A 13,429-nucleotide genomic window follows, 5' to 3' on the forward strand; every position below is an offset into this window, starting at 1 on the left:
TCAGGCTAAAAACAGTCAAACATAATACCACTGTTTTCCTGGGAAGGGAGTGAAGGATCACGTATTAAAATTCAAATCCAAGCTTTTCTAGTCAAAGCATTTCAGATGTAAACAGGGAAAAAATGGAGCTGAATCTGGCAGTTACCTAATTATTCTTAGGACAGCCTGAGTGCATATTTCTGGCATCTTCCAAAATATTTTCTTTCGACTATGTTTTCAGGGAAAAAGCATTCTTGTAGGCATGAATAGGGTACCAAGCACCTGGGCTGCTTTTTAAGCTAAGCTGAAAAAGGCAAAATGCATCTTTTCCAAATATGGAATAAAAATACAGGTTTTGAACTCTGTTTTTATGATTAACGCTTTGCAGTTGAAATATGTTATATGGAGCTTTACTCCCGCTCACCCCCATATCGGTAATGGCCCTTGTGTTTCAGAGACCAGGTGATACGAGCTGACTAATGCAGCCTGCACAAATGAAAAGGTTAAAACTACGTGGGCATGCTGTCCCCAGGGACATTTTGTTTCATGCAGTGAGTGTGTGTGTGTGTGTGTGCAGTTTTGGGTGTGTGTGGGGGTGTGGGTGTGGGTGTGTGTATGTGTGTGTGTGTGTGTGTGTGTGTGTGTGTGTGTGTATCAGCCGGTCACAGAAGGACTACCAGGACTTCCCAAGCTTTATGTGTAAGTGGAGTTCCTGGTACAGATATGAAGGCCTGAAGCTTTCAACTTTGGTTGGAAGTTTTTTTCTTTTGTCTTAAAAGTACCCCTACATTGTCAACCTGAGAAGTGGCAGAAGCGGTGATAGACTTGATATTCATTGCTTCTCGGCTTTGATTTTTGTAATACTTTGTTAAATAAAATATACTTGAAGGAATTTCATACAGGCTCTAAGGTTCTTGGAAGGTTGGCTGAAAAAATCCTTTACGAGATTTTATCCAAAGTATACTAACGTTGACAGTGAGGAGCAGGAGTGTGTGTCAGCTATGTCCCGGGAAGACCCCTGACTGAAACAGAGGTTCAGAGACTTTCCATGGGCTACTGCTGGGAGAGAAATGTGTGTCACAAGGTAGGTAAGCCAGATAGCTTACCTTAACCCGAACAGCTACCAAGAACATGATGTTTTCTCTAAATTCAGGCCACTGAGTAGTTTTAAACAATGATTTGCAACTTGCTGACTAAATCTAGATGTGAAATCTCAGATTAGGGGGAGCAGTTTGGGCACCCAAAGTGATATTTGGGTATTCCTGGCTTTGAATGAATCATGTCTGGTCCATGAACTGGCTCAAAGACTTTCACCCTCCTATCATCAATACATTGCTTACAGGCAAAGTAGCACTGGCCAACATTTGAGTTTTAATGCATAAATTGCACATCTAAATCTATATGAAGAATTAAGATGTAAGAACAATTCTGAATTGCAAAGTAAGGGTCTTTTTTCAAATTGTCATTTTTACCTGTGAAAGATCACATAAAGTTAAAAATTCATTTAGAGAAAAAAAAAAATCTTACTTAAAGCTGAAAAACTTTTAAAACAAATGGTCCTTGATTACATACTACCATACGTTAAATATAAACTGACTTCAGTGAACCGCACTTTGGCCTTGCCTGTAGAAACAGGCATACACTACAGAAGAAACTGGAAGCAGTGGCTATTATTAACAGACACTTTTGTTATTCTGAAGCACTTTCCATCTCATTTTCAGTTGGACAAGTTCTTACATGTGACTTGAAGTACTTTTATACAGAGATATATAACATAGATATTTTGTACATGGATATATATTTTCTATAGGGATATGTTACAGTAGTTATTGTGTGTGCTTCTTTGGAGCTCTAAGAGAAACCTTTTCAGGATCCGAGGTGAGAAAGTCTTCCTAAGCAACTAAACTTAAATACTGATCTAGCCTGCAACCATCTTTGTTGGCTCATGAAATTTCTGTGAGAGTTTGGTCTGATGATGTAAGCAGTATTTTCTTGTGCTTTCTACACATGAGAATACAGACAAATGTAAGGGTATAACACTGCCATGTCATAGATGAAATATTCTCAATAACCTCTTAACTACATGAACCAATGCTACACTGGCTTGCCGTATCTCCTCCACTGTCCTTTCCACTCTTCACTTTAGAAACCAGCAGTCCTGAGCCTTAGAAAAACAGACAAGTGAACAAACAAATAGAAACTCTTTATTTCTTATTCATTTGGATTGATTTTTTCTTCACCTTTCCCTGCTTAAACAAAATATTATTAAAGAACATTTCATAAGTGTATGATGCAAGGATGCCTCTCTTCCTGTATAACAAATGCTGGGAAGAGTTTAGTGAGCTCATCTGACATGGAACAGCAAAAAAAAAAAAATAATATTATATGATCAATGTGTATTTCCAGAACCAGAATTTTCTCAGGAAAGGAGGTAACAGGTTTCACTTACAAAAGAGGGAGGGAGAGGGAGAGGTGAAGAAGAGACAAGAAAAGAAAGCTCTAATGTAAAACAGACATACCAAACATTTAAAGCTCTTTCCTTTAGTATAAACCTGAAGTGATGAAATTTTGGTTTTATTAAAACTGAGTGGTAAAACTGTCATAGCAGATTTCTCTATTTCCATAAAGTTTCTAGCAGTAATCATTAAGACTGAGCTTAAAAGTGTCCATTCTTTTGAGTGCCTTTCTGCTAGATGTGAGCTTCCACTCTTCTGATTTAAAAATTCAGCTGAATACTTATAAACACAAAAATATCCCCTAGAGAGCTCTGTCTGAAGTATGCTCTGGACTATGCATTTTGCAAATGTGCACTGCACTTCTGAAGCTGGCTTCTCTTTGCAGGGCTGCTCAGTGTAGGTGATGGGTGTTCAAAGAGCTGGGGAATCTGCTCACTTATTCAGCTTTCACTTTTCTGGTCAGTATTTCAATAGCATGTCAAGAAACTAAATTTACAATGCCATTTTTTCTTAAATAAAATAAGAATGTTTGCTTACTACATCATTTACCATGCAAAGATGATCAAATTATGAGAAAATTTCCTATTAAATTTTTAATAGGAATGACAAAATCACACCATTTCTGCCTTCAGCAAGTGTGCTGAGGTTAAAGCTTTGGTTGAATCCTGTTTTGTCTACCTTTAAGTCTCCCTTGTAGGTTTTGAAAATTCATCTCTTGTATTGTTGCGTTCCCAGTTTTCTTAAAAGGAGAGATGGAAAACCAAAGTTATACAAACAAAAGGCCATATGAGAGGCAAAAGTGTAATGAAGTCGCTATAGGATCTTACATTACCTCCACAATGTGTTTAGCTGAGGAAATGTGGGAGAGACAGGGAAGGTGAGGGAGAGGAATAGAAACTGAGAACAGTTCTCACATATACATTTTATTTTTAAAGGCTGCATTAGATGTGCTATCTGGAGGCTGCTGAACATCTTGCTGCTCTTGATCACTTATTCTTGATCACTCTTTCTAGTTCTATCAATTTGATACCATGCTGGCTTGTGGAGCAGGAGGGGAGAGAAAAATACTATTGTTAAAAGTGTTTAAATTACTGCAGAGCAGAAGGACATAGGAAAATATTGAAAGGCCAGCAAGTCTAAGCAGGGAGTAACTTTAATGGGGGACTGTTGGACTGGGAGGGGAGTGGTGACTCCTGTGCCCATGCTGAATGAAGCCAGAACAGCAAGTTTGACTGCAGCCTGCACACAGCATTGCTTTTCTTTTTTCTAGGAACATTTTCAAAGGCTGAGTCATTTATGAAAAACAGAAAATAGATTTAAGTACCAAAGGAAAGAGGATGAAGGCTTGTAAAGCTTTTGCAGTCTTATAAAAAGGTGGGGGAAAAAAACCTCTACAGCTACAAGATTTTTGAGACTCAGACATATTTTGCTAAAATAACTGGGGTAAACAAATTTACAGAAACATGTTCAGAAGCCATCTTCTAGCAGATAATATTTCAGCCACATACTACTTACTGTGAGCAGCTTAGGTTCGTAATGGTGGTTGGGCATCTTGACCAGCTCTCAGTGTCTTCCCAGTATTCATTTTGGACTGTTAGGGCTTGTCTTCATGGGAAGTTGCTGCAAAGTAAACAGAAGCTATGCTGTGGGACAGTGGGCTTTTCTGCGTTAATTGCCTTTGTAGACTCCCCGCGGGCAGAAAGCACAAGGCAGCCACTCCAGCGTTCGTGCGGAGGCATTGCACGCTGAACGCACACCACAGCCTTCCTCCTTGCCCTGTCGCCCCGCTCCCCGGTACTTGAAAAGTCACATCAGCCTTGTGACCCTGGTGTTGCTCTAGTTTATGAGCTGGACACTATGGTCTTCTATTGACGCTATGAAGCAGTAAATAGCAATGTACTTTACTAACTCAGCTCCTTTCTACCAATACCATTACAACACAAACCTTGATTTAGATTTTGGAGGACTTCATTCTTATTTTCTCCATGCTGCATTACCCATTCTTTACAGTTACCCATCCTGTTCATTGCAGAGTAGTTAGAGCAGATTATGCGATATACCATGGTTCCCAAAAGAACTGTTTGCGAAAGACAGTTCTTCCCAAAATGACACTACAGCATTAGGCAATGGGTACATCCTAAAATCCTTCCCAGATATATGACTTGCTGAAAACCTTCTTTGGATATTGATTTTTTTTTTAAAATATGCCAAAGCTTAAAATTATTAGCTCCTCTGAGTAGTTTTGAGCTCTGTACTATCTGAAGAATATTCGCATAAAGAAACACATATCTGTGCATGTGCATGTGCACACGCGCGCGCGCACACACACACACACACACACACACACACACACACACACACACACACACAAAACCATTTTTTCAGCCAGTGTGTTGGCATCTCCAGAGGATAAAAGGCATTCAAAACTAAAGACAAAGTGACCCTTCTTATGCAACTGCCCCCATACCCACTGTCTTTTTTTTCAAGGTCAGGTGTCCTCTGCCTCTCCTCAAAACAAACACAAAAATAAGACCTATGCTTCTTGCCTCTGTAACAGCACTGTTCTCTTTTATAGTAAATAGAAAAAGGTAACAAAAAAGTTTTCTGCTGTAATAAGGAGTCCTCAACCTGAAAACATTGTGAAGCAATGATCTAGATTATATTTAGGATAAAGAAACATAAAGGCTAGACACCTTTGTGTTTAGAGTCTAAAATTAACAACTGTTTTACAAAACTAAGCAGTTTCTCACAGCTAAAAGTAAGTTATTCCACAATTTTCCATTACAACCTTTTCTTGTACTTCTTATAGAAGACCCTAATGCTAGTTGCTTTGAGAGAGAAAATATCGGAGTAGCAGGACCAGCACTCAGCACTGGCACAGCAGCACCGGTGCTCAGAGTCAAGGAGACGTAGAGCCAGCTGTTGTCCTTCAGTTGCGTAACCTCTTTCCTCTGTCATCCTCGGGTATGGTATGGCAGTGTGACGGGTCACCTAGACGTATCTAATGTGAAATGAAATATGTTGCTTTTTGTTGCTTCTGCTTATTAAATTTTTATTTTAATGGCATGGCATCTTAAAATATAGACTTGAAAATATTTTTGAACTAGGGAGCATATTAGGCTACAGGTCACTTTATTATTTATTTATGCTTTCTTCCTACACTGTCATGCTACCAAAATTGCAGCAAAGAGCATCTGATTATTAGGATAGCTGGGTAACATGGCAGTGCAGATGGAATAAAACTAAACAACAGTAGCAGATAGGATTTTTTTTTTTTTTTAGTGTGTTTTGAAGACATATATATGCAGTCTGGCCTATCGTGTGTTTCTGTCTTTGCAGAGGAAAATACTGAAACTTCTGATAAACACTTTCCTGTTCTGAGCTTCCAGCTCTCCTCGGAGTCAGTGGACTTTTTTGCATCCGGACTTGGCCTGATATCGCCTGTTAAGACAAATCATGAAATGATGTTTTAAGTACCAAGCCCATGCAATTTTCCATGCATTTCGTATTAAGCGCTTGATGTTAGCTTGCCACATACATAACCTTCATCCCTATCCCATTGCATACAAGCTGAGAATTTGAGTTGGCATGTAGCTAAGACAGTTTTTTGCCTAACACCTGTAAAGGCAAAAATCCCCAAATGGCATACACTCTTGTAACTGAGTGTGGATGTCTAACCCAAATCATAGATATTTAGGGGAGAATTCTAGTTCAAATACTTCTGTGTAGGCCTGCTACCTCTTCCTCAGGAAAGCTTGAGTTAAGGCAGAGAAGTTACATTGAGGTCAAAGACTAGTTTATGCCTTCATGACTGTTGAGGATACATACATAATTATCTAGGCTAAAAATCATGGCTGAGCTGTATGTCCACAATGCTTGAATGCTTATGGAGGCAGCTGGTACAAAAGGTGGATGCACGTGCCACTTTATATCAACTCCATGAAATGAAGTCTAATTGCAAGAATGAGATGGAGCAATCCAAGATATGAGCGAGACAGATGAGGCCAACAGAAATAAATAGAGTAGGATACTTGCTGCCGGTTATTTTAAAATAACTTGCATATACTACACTAAGGAGTTCATTGTTTAATAGGATTTTGGTTTTAAATAATTTAGTTAAAAATCTTCCTAGGAGTTACTGTTTTCTTGGAAATTCTGTAAGGCTTTTCCTTGAGAATTGAGCTCAGCTTCCGGAGTCTAGTAGGAATGGGCGTATTTAGGGCTAGGAACTACATCCTTTATTAATGTCAATAGCAGTTGTGCATGCACATCCAGGGACAGACATTTACTCCTAAAGGTATGTTCCACTTTGATGTTCCTAGAATCTATAACCCTTTAAAGTTAATGGGAGTTACATAATATAGCATGTATCAAGGAAAACTACTACCCTGTAGTTAAATATAATAACATTCCTCTTCATACACCACTACTGGTCAATGTATTCATGTTGCTGAAAACTATATTTTGAATGAGGCTCTGAACCAGTAATTTGTGTATTTATTTGCATCTATGAGTGCAAATTGGTATATGGAGTTTGTCATGGCAATCAGTAGGCTAACAACAAGTTCTTACTGTGCCATGACAGATCTTTAGCAGGGCAAATCAGCAGCTCTGCAGCCTGCGGCTGCCAGCTCCGCAGCACAGCCCTGCCTGGGACAGAGGCTAAAAGAGGAAAGCGCTTGCCTGCCGAAAGCCATTTCCCTTGTGAGTCTGGAAGCAGGTATGTGTCTAGGGCTCCTCTCACCGTTATACAGTGAGGAGCCACGAGTATTTTTTTAATCATGTATGTCCCTGAAATAGAATTTCCTGGTAATTTTCCATCATTCCTTTTAGCGCCGTGTGATCATAGCGATGTGTGTGTGTTTGTGCACATTTCTCAATGAATTCATATGGCTTTGGTAAACCTTTTTTGTTTGATGGGGGGGGAACCATCTAGTGCTTACTCTCATTACTGGTAAAGATCGCCACCTACCCCCCTCAAGCTGCTACTGCATGAGCACTTTGATTCCTTGCTTTGCTATAAAAGACAGTATCAATAACTAATTAATAACATAACCAGGCAGTGCCCCAGAACTTAGAATTTGATGTTTACCCTAGAGAATATAATATCATTTGATCCGCTTGCTCTGAATGACACCTTTTGTATGCAACACAAATTTTACATAGATGAAGCAATGCTGCAGTGCCTTCCTGCATCTGCTCGCGCTCTCGCTCGCGCTCTCGCTCTCTCTGTTGCCTGAAAGTGGCTGTAATTTTTAACGTGATAGCTAATCAACAAAAGTAGCTGCCAGACACTATTTAATGGCCTCAAATTTCCCTTATCCAGAAAGTGAGGACATGAAAGAGAAAAATGCATGTGCAATATTTTCACTGATTGCAATATGTTCATTCTTACCTCTTTTGGGTTTTGTGCTGAAATCTAGCAGCATAGCTCCACTGGAGCTCAAACCATGATATTAAACAAGAACCTGTTCTACAGTTCTTGTTAAAAGGAGAATTAAAACAAAGCCTGTGGATGCCACTAACTTGTAATTATCTTCCTTGAAAAATATCCATTTTATACTGCGGCTGTAAACAAGTGTTATGTACTCTATCTGTTATGAATGGTCATAACACTATTGTTTCAGTTGAGTAAGCTTTATATTTTAAGCAGTATTGCCACCTTGTGGTTATGACAAGTTTTATCGTTTTGTTCCTTTCTGCAGACATTTTTTCTTTATTGCATTGGCAAGAGTTCCAGAAATGCTAAATAATATACCTTTGTCGTAGTGCATATGGCAGAACTAGCATTGTTCTGCTTGCAAAATATTCACAAAAAAAAATAAAGCCTATATCTGAATGTCCTAAACCATTTCATCAGTTTCAACAAGTTCATTTTATCCCCTTCCTTCCATTAAAAGAAAGGCAGTAGATAGTTAAGGTTTTTATTAGAAGGATCATTGTGAGAGAACTGACTGAGGAGAGCTGCCTTATTAATGATTGCCCACATTTCATACGAAGTTTGATCCAGACATATGTTCTTTAGCAAGCGTCTTGTTTCCTCATCTGTGGCCCTGAACCACTGATAGCCTGCAAGAGCACGCACAGTCCAAAAAGAGAGCTGTATTGTCTTGATAGCCTGCAAGAGCACGCACAGTCCAAAAAGAGAGCTGTATTGTCTTAAGAGTACTTTTATTTCAGATACTAATGATATAGGCTCTGAAAAATGTTCTGAATTTGCAGTACCAAAAGTCCAAAAATGTTTTTTAAAAAAACATTGTTTTCTGTGTTTGCACCATGACAGCACTCTGGGACCCTGCTCTGACTCACCTGTGGTCAGTGTTAATAAATAATAATGTAGGGGTGTCCCTGGCCTTGGAGGAAGCCCTGTCAGACAGCAAGATATGACTTGGCAATGGGTTGGACCACTCAATACTTCAAAGAGTGAGTGCAATTAGCCTCTTGGTCCAGAAGAATGAAGATAAGATGCGTCTGTCACCTTCAGTGACAGAAAAGACTCAGGCCTTTCTACTGCAAGAGTCATTTGTGAGATAACTGGAAAGCTCTGCCTTACCAGATGAGTTGCTGAGCTACCTGATGTTGTACCATCCCACTGAAAGAAAGAGGCTATGACTGCTGTTGGTGCTTTAGCGATGGACGGGGTGGTTTTTTTCCCCTCCTTTCTATGAAAAATATCAAGCTTTTTAATCGTTCCGCTTTGAAATAAACTTGCTCAAACTTTTACAGCAAATAGTAGGTCATATCAGAACAACTCACATTCTTGCTATTTAATCTTCTGGTGACACTGACAGGGTGCCATCTATTGGGCCCACTGAATGTGCCAGCACCAGGGCTTTCCACACCTGAAGTGAAGGCCCTCTCAACAAGTGGTGGTTACCTTGGGACAAGTGCTCTTTCCCGCTCTTGTTGGAATTGTTGTACTTGGTATAAAATCAGTAGTTGTCAATATTTTGGATGTGATGCTCTGTGGAAATCTTCCAGGTACTGAGCAGGCACCTGTGAAAAATCACACCTATGTAGAACATTGTACAGCATACATGAATTTCCTATTTTTCTTTCAGGACACTGCTTCAGGTTCAGTCCATGAACAGGGATCTCCTTCCTCACAGGTGAATTCCACAGGCAACACATTGCCGGGGGGGGGGGGGGGAGGTTATCGACAAAGAGCTTTTCTTGGTGACCCAAAGAAGCCTGAGAAGCTTTCTCCGTATTAAAGCTTATCCAAGCTGTACATGGCTGTGAGACTTTAGCTTCCAATGAATCAGTATTCTACCAGGAAAAATCCTCACAGCCGCAGAAATTAGGCAGTCCTTGATTTCCAGTATGATCTGTGGTGGGAAGATATGTACATTTGGCAGCTATGCACTTCACAAGATTGTGACACACACACACACACACACACACACACACACACACACACCGGCCCCCATGACAGGTGCTGCTCTAGGGTGACGAATTAGGAGCAGGCTCTCAGGCTGCACTCCAAACCCTACGCCATACCTTTATTCTCTTTATTCTCACCACATTTCCTGATGATAAATCTAAAAGGATGACTTGGTGGAAATAGCATCTTCAGCCTGGAAAGCCCCAGTGTTCCTCAGCTGTAGCAAGATGAGTAGCCATCTGATGGGAATAAGCTAAATACAAGCAAGAAGATCTGTATTTACACACGAGCTACAGGGCTGAAGTGTATTATAATACTTACCAACATCCATTTCTGATGCAGAGCAGTGGTGCTAGAGGACATGTGTGGCACAGTCCCTATTTTTACTCCTCAGATGATCTATCTTGAAAATACCATTTTTACTGGTAACAACCTTTCTCTCTGTAATAACGATGAAACTGTAAAGCAGAGTTATGAAAAAAAAGGAGATTTTAATAATCTTTATATCTACATATGGATCTGTTGCAAAAAAACAAAAGACGACATTTTTTTCACGATAGCGGTCCTAGAGAATGGCGAGCTATCCTTTTGCAAGCTTCAGAACTGAACCTTGTAGAAATTATAGATATGCTTTTGATGTTCACAAACAGGAAAAATGTTCTTTTTTTTTTTTCAGCTTAGTAACACTCCCAGAAATGGTTATGATCAGTGTATAACACTTATATTTCAAAGTTGACTAATACATTCTGTTTTTAAATTATTTCTTTGCTTATGGCATATTTCATGGCATATTTTTAATGACATATTGCACGTCCCTTATACCTAGAATCCAGATTGAGGAGATAAAGGATGAGGCTTAAGTTTATTTATGCATGAATGTAGTGAACAACTGCCAAAAGCTATCTAGTTATTTCAGTTCTGTGTTTCAACAAGGTTGACCATCTGCTCTGTCATCAGCAAAGATCTTGTTCTGAAAACTAAATCAAAAGATCACCTGTCTTGTGCACCTTGTTCTCGCTTAACATAAGCAAAATTTTAATGGTATCCATCTGTAGCTATGATTAGTGATCTGATGCAGCTACACACAGATTGAGTGGAAATTTAACAGCTGGAGATGTAGTAGGCAGAATGACAATTAAACTATTTCATCTCCACCAACAACTAAAATGCATGAAATTAGGTGTACTGCTTAAAACAGTTGTTCTGTGTAATTGTAATACAGAATCTTCAGAAACCTATAAAAGCCAATGACACAGAAATTAAAATATACAAACTTTCCTCAAGGTGATGCTAAAGTCTGCAATCAAACTGTTGGTGTTGTATTCTCCTTATATTTTGGGGTATGCATTTAATAATACAGAAGGACTCTATCACTGCACAAATATTGTCAAATTAGCATTTAATATGAGAAACTGAGATTTTTTTTAACATTCTGATTTTTAATATAATTGTTCAAATATGGAAGAGTACATTCCATTTTTTGCTATTTAATTTTCTTTTTTCCCTCCCTGCCAAAATGAGGGAAAAGAAAAGGTAGGTTTAGAAGCTTTACACAACTTCAGTGATCACTAACAGGAGAAAGGAATGCTAGCAAAGAGGATACTATCATATCACTGGAGTTAGTTAATGGTATTTTATATGCCTCAGACTGCCATCACTGGCCTTGCAGGTTTCTAGTGCATTAGTTTTAGCAAGACAAAGGTGGAAGTGTTGCAGGACCGTAACGACTTGAGCAAAGTGCTCGTCTCTCTTCTGCGGAGCTGAGCCAGAGCTGGGCCGGGCCTGCCCCCAGCTAGGACGGCTGGTGGAGCTGGACCCTGCCAAGAGTGCTTGCAAAGTTCTCCCCAGTGGCACTGGCCAACACTGACGTTTTCTCTGCCTGAGGCTGCAGATGACAATGCACTTGTGATACTTACCACTTAGCAAAAAAAAAGATGGCATTTGTGCTATGTATGTGCACGCTTGTAATTCACTAGACCTGTTTAATCTAGTGTTGAACTCTGTTTCTGTGCGTTAGGTTTAGGCCTCTCGGCAAGAACGACATGACTTCATCAGTCTCTGTCAAAACTAATTAGTGATATTTTCCAGAACAGTCCAATTTAGATTAAATTAAACTATTAAGTTCTAAGTACTTACATTATCCTGATGATCACAGCCCAGCTCCTTTAACCAGGGACATCGCCACCTCTGTGCAGGATTGCCCCTTTGTAGGCAGTCTTCTCAAATCGTTCATCGAAGCCCCTTTAACCTTGGTGACGCGTCATGTGTGTTCCAAGAAACACGTAGCAGTCAGGCCTGGCCTCTGAACTACACATCCGATCTCTTCAACAGTATTTTTTAAATACTTTTGAACTGAGCAGCCATAGCATTGTATTCAGTGAGTAGAGATGATCTTACGAAATTGTTTTAAAACAGAGAGTTTTCCAGGAATATTCATTGGTGCAGCAGAAAACATTTCCCCACCACTAATTTAACACCCCCTCTCCACCTCCCTCTGTCCCCAGTACAATATTTTCCTTAACCTTAATCCTAGACACAATACTGCTAACTTGGACAAAATTTTTCAAATTGATGTCAATGCTTGGCAGAAAAATTTGGCTGAAGCCTGGCAAAATTAAAAGTCCTTAAAATAGCATGCTATTAACAGGTGGTTTCAAGCTATATTAAAAAATAGTCCCTATAAGGGATATACCTTAAAATACACACTGTGAGGCACTGCTGTCCTGTCCGTGATAACATCTACGTTCGGCTTAAATATTTGGGCTTGCCAGGTCATGGGACTGACTGGCTTCAGAGACCAGAAGAGCGTAGATATAGTATTTAACTTTAAAGCATTTCAGGTCTCCACATTTTCAAAAACTGAAAATGGATGACTGCTTAATGCATGTGAAATACATATGGATGCAGACTGACTGCCATTGGTAGCAAACTAACTACTGCAGGGGCAGCTGCAGGTACAAGATCAATTTAGCCAAGCCAAAATATACACCAGTAGGGCGTTGTTACAGGCCTGAGTCTACGGTGAGAAAAAGCAGATGAGGGATTATTTGCCTCTTCCAAAGTGGAGTGAGGCAGAAATCCTAAATATTTTTTCAGCCGACTTTTGAATGAGCTTTTTGCTTTTCTCTTGTTTTCTGAGGGCTGGACCTACAGCCCAATAATGAAGAAAAAGCAACTTTTCACGTACAAAGCCCATACGCGTGCTGCTGTTTCTGCCTTCCTGGGGTGCAAACTCTCTCCCGGGGCAAGTGATTTCCTCTAGGCCTTGGTCTGGCTTCCTCGAGCTCCTGCTGAATCACTTTAGGGAGCTGCTCAGCTGGAACTCCCTGGAAAAGAAAGCCCTTTGATATTTAATAAATTCTTGATGCAACTTTTACTTCGTATGTAATGGCTTGTTTGAATGTATCAGGTGTTCAAATATATGATATTAGCATACTATCTCTGAACAAACCACTTTCCTCTGCACTAAAGTTGTCCAGGTAATGGCAAAAAGTAATTCTGAAGGTTATATTAAATATAATTGAATGCATTCAGAGCGCAACTGCAAATCTCTCAAAGTTGTTATAAACCATGCAAAACTACTTCTTCTGTGACAGTTTGCTGAGCATAA

This window comes from Dromaius novaehollandiae, chromosome 8 (assembly GCF_036370855.1).
Source record: "Dromaius novaehollandiae isolate bDroNov1 chromosome 8, bDroNov1.hap1, whole genome shotgun sequence".
Classification (NCBI taxonomy): Eukaryota; Metazoa; Chordata; class Aves; order Casuariiformes; family Dromaiidae; genus Dromaius; species Dromaius novaehollandiae.